This window comes from Rhineura floridana, chromosome 1 (genome assembly GCF_030035675.1).
Source record: "Rhineura floridana isolate rRhiFlo1 chromosome 1, rRhiFlo1.hap2, whole genome shotgun sequence".
NCBI classification, from domain to species: domain Eukaryota; kingdom Metazoa; phylum Chordata; class Lepidosauria; order Squamata; family Rhineuridae; genus Rhineura; species Rhineura floridana.
In genome coordinates, this window is record NC_084480.1 from 146,333,786 (window position 1) to 146,338,297 (window position 4,512).

Here is a 4,512-nt window from a genome sequence, read left to right on the forward strand (position 1 = left end):
GATTCCTGCATTGAGCAGGGGTTTGGGCTCAATGGCCTTATTAAGCCCCTTCCAACCCTACAATTCTGATTCTATGAAGTTTATTTTTCTCTGAAGAACAACTAAACACCTGTATGGTGTCAACACATGAATTTTCAAAGTTGAAAATGAATTTTCACACACAGCTGTAGATGCACCAAAGGCAAGTCCTGCAGCATACAAAGAGTGAATGAATGGAAAGGTTTCCTTGTACAGCTACAGTGTTTTAGTAAGCTTGTGAACTGAGTTCAGTTCTCCTGAGGCAGCTGCTTCCTAGAACTTACTACCCTGGTCTCCTTTGCCATGGCAGGAAAGCAATTAAGAGATGTTTCCCTTTAAAAATTAAATTAATACCTATAAACATCACTTTTCATTTCCTTATGTCACATAGGAACTATACATCTCTGTGAACTACAGGTGCTAGAATCAACTGTACAAGCACACAATCTCTGTTCTACAGAAAGGCCCTAGGCCAGCCAGCTAACTCTATCAGCAAATTTCATATACCCTATTTTAGTAGTACATAAGTTCACATGAGAAAAATTAAATATGCATTATTATTTTTCAATTTGTTAAACAAACTAAGGAAGAAATGCCCCCCAGACATGCACACACAATATTCCAGCTCCCCATTGCCCGAGCTAGTTTAGCATTAGGATTCCTGGACCTTGAAGAGCCAGCTCACTCACCTCTTTGATTCTTCACAGATCCTGCCCTGGACTAGGCTAGGCTGCTGCACAGTCTAGGCCCCAAAGCCCAGGCACACCCACCAGATGCACTAATAACACCCATCACCTCCAGAGGCTGGTTAAGCATTACAGGGGAGGGAGAGATTCTCTGCAGTGCATAACAATACTGTCCTTCCCACCTTGTCTTCCCCCAATTGCAAACCCGTAGGTTTGTCAATTCTTTCCCCCATACATCACGACTTATGTTCACTTCATTCACACATTTAACTCTTTTATTTACTGTGTTCACATTCCCTTGGTAACTTTGCCCTGTCCTCCTCTTTGCATGCCTAAACTGTGTTTCTAAAAGTACAACTGAAGCTTTAAGTTACTGCAATGCCAGAAATTTGGGGACTGAAGGGAAATTTCATTTGGGGGGGTAGAATTCTCATTGGGGAGGCAATGCCCTCATTTCCCTCCCACTGCTACACCCCTGCTTCCACACAGCCTGTATGTGTTAACTTTTAATCCGAGCCAGACTGACAACAATTCCTTCCCACAGAAATCAGGCTCGGAGCATTTTGTTGTGTCAAGCTTTGTTCCCTGATCAAGCTAGAACTTGGAATGTTAATGGACATTCCTCAGCATCTCTCTAACTCAACCAATAAGTATCCAAAGTTTCCCTGAAACAAGGAAAATACAAGGTAGATTTCTGAGACGATCATATACTGTAACTCTCCAGTTCCACTGTAGATCATTACAGGACTGTACCAGTAACTAAATGGGCTCTGAATGTAGAAGCAATGTAGAAATCTGAAGCCAGCCAAGTTTGTGGCAAGATTGCTGCGCAAAGCCAAACTTAATCAAGGGATTACTGTAACAAAGTTATCACTCAGTCAATGGAATGAGTACAAACTGCGTTCCTGTTTCATCCAAGTCTTCAAGTGTCATTCTATGCACAACAGAAAAAGAGTATCAGATCTCCATTAAACATGCCTGCACAATTTGTGAATGACCACCACCCATATAATATGGAAGGCTATCAGGGACATGATAAACCTATTTTTACAGGGCTGCTCCAGTTTATGAAACAAATCAGAGGGGATTATCAAGCACCTGACAAGCCACAATACATGGTTTAGGGCAAGGATGGACAACCTGTGGCCCTCCAAATGTTGTTGAACTCCAACTTCCATCAGACCTAGCCAGCCTCACCAACAGTAGGATGATGGGAGTTCTAATCAATGGGACTTACTCTCAGGTAAGTGCCCCTAGGACTGTGGGTTAAGGGCTCTTTCTGCTCCTCTGTTTCCTTCCCTAAACTCAGCTGTGACTACCCTGGAGTTTTTTCATTAAAATTCTGCCCCATGAAAAAATTCTGTGCAAACAAAATTTTAATGATGTGATATGTGCACATTGATTTGCATTGTTAAAGTTTTGTTTCTATATTTACATCTAATTTCTCCTACTCCTAAAGAGGTGGATGGGACAGTGGACCTCCACGTGATATATTTAGGAATACCTTCTGCTTCCGCTAGGCTTCAAAATATATGGGAAATGCCTTTGTGCATAGCCACAATGAATTAAAAATAGTTTTCTATAATAATTTAAAAAAAGAAAAGACAAAGATGAGAGTCTCAGAAAGCTACAATTCTGCTCTCAGTTACTACATGCACTTGTGTGGAATCACAGAATACTTCTGATTGCCTGGTTCTGTTCTTGCTGCAGTAGCACAGCTGTGGATTCCTGGTTAAGAATTTGCTCTATCCTGCAAGAGATACCACTTCTGGATGCTAGTGAGGCTTAACAGAAGTTTTACTGCTGACTCGTGGTAGAATGACCAGTTGCAGAAGAGGGCAGGGGATTTTCAGCAGGTGTAGTTTGCATGACAAGCTACACCTGCTGAAACTCGCTCTTCTGCACCACTGTTAAAGATGCAGGAGCCCTGCCCACTTTTTCACTTGGCCATGCACATCACTACTTGTATGGGGCTTGCGATTTGAGCACAGTTAATGCTTCTCTTGCAAAATGCTTTCCTTAGAAATCTGCTTTGGGAAAGACTCCATAATCCCAGTCGATAACCCGTGGAAGCATGTATGTGAACAGTTTCCTAAGCCAATCTTGAAAGGAAACAGCCCAGCACTCTTTGCACTGTCCACACCTAAATGTTTCCTTTACCCCTAGGAAGCCAAACTGGGAAAGAAGTGGCAACAATGAGTCCAGGAAGAGTTAAAAACAAACTAAAAGAACTGTACTGAGCAGGTAGGACATTCTCTGTGCTGCCAAGGCCACTGTGCTCGCTGTGTCTACGTCACAAAATCAAGAAGCGTAGAAGGAGCATGAGTGGATGTTTGTGCCTCCCAGCCTTTCAATCTAACTTGCGGTGACAGGACCAGAGAGGGGAAGAGCAGGAAGAACTGTGGAGGAAGAGGAGCATCTGCCTTCTCTCTCCCATCAACTGGACATAAGGGTTGCAACCTGGAAGTAAGTCCTATGTAAATCAATGCAACTTACTTCTGCGTAGACATGCATAGGCTTGGGGCTGGTAATCTTGAATACATAGAATAGCAGGCCTTTGAAGCTTGTTGTGAATCTTCACACACTGAAATTTCTTTGCAGTCCTCCCCTTAACCCCCAAATAGCCCATTTGTGTTATGCAGAGGTTCATATTACATGACCTCAGTTGGTCCTGATGAAGGAATGACTATGAGGAAGCTTCCCAGAACAGTATCACATCAATGTATTTCTCTAAAAATCCCATTGCATAACTTAATCAGAAATTCAGTTACATCAGCATCATCTCTGTGTAAGTCACTTAAGCGTTGGCTTTGCATCAGTATAAACATGAACAAGCATGCTTGGAGTAGTTACTGAAAATCTGTGCCAAAACCAAAGTTCAGACACACCCTTTCATGACAGAACTCTTAAGATTTTTCTACTTTATCCTTCCATCTGTCCTCCACTGCCAGTTTTCGGACCAATCCAAAGTGGGAAATTTTCTAGAGAGTACATACACTGGTGATCTGTCCATGCAAATTTGGCAAAAGATGGGAGAGGCCATTGATAGCGGAAGACTTACAGACATGTCCACGGCATCCATAGCAATCCCACCCGCAGCAGCCAATTCAGACACACGTCCGAGCTTGCACAGCCATGCTGTCTGCCATAAACATGCCAATCGGACAGCCAAACGTATGCTACGCATGCTCAGCTGCAACAACATCTTTTGTAAACAAACACACATGCCAACAGCAGCACCTCAAGTGCACAGAAATTATTTACCTTTATCGTGCCTGTAGGCACCTGTCCCCACCTACCACATCATAGAACCACACACCATCAGAAAGAACATTGCAAAAAACCCTAAACTTTATTGTCATTACAGAACTGATTGCACAGCCACAACAGGCAGAAAAGAATAACACAGCACCATACCAAAGAGTCTCCCAACCCTCGCTGGATGCCCCATGGAGCTACCCACACAGGCATGGTAAAGAGTGATCTAGCGGCCAGGCGTGGGGAACACAAGACCCCACAAGGCAAGGTACCAACAAGGCAAGACACAACAGGCAGCAAGAGAGCAGGCTAGAGCATACCTCCTGGTGCAAAGTTTATATCATTTATTTATTTATTTATTATTTGATTTATATCCCGCCCTTCCTCCTGGCAGCAGCCCAGGGCGGCAAGGTTGGGCACAGAAGATGCCAGAGGGAGGGCCCCTCAGATGCGAGCACCATGGTTGGCCCATCATACCACCACCCTTGTGAATTAGGAAAGCCTTTTGCCCAGCCATTCCCTCCCACCTATGGGTCCCAGCACAGTGGCA

At 43.8% G+C, this 4,512-nt stretch overlaps 1 long non-coding RNA gene across 1 annotated transcript; it reads left to right on the top strand.

The window, feature by feature from the left end:
- The first annotated feature begins 1,858 nt into the window (after positions 1–1,858).
- Positions 1,859–4,225, top strand: LOC133388923 (uncharacterized). Its single transcript, XR_009763982.1, has 3 exons — positions 1,859–1,947; positions 2,871–3,170; positions 4,072–4,225. It is a non-coding gene; the product is annotated as an uncharacterized LOC133388923 (long non-coding RNA).
- Positions 4,226–4,512: the final 287 nt, after the last annotated feature.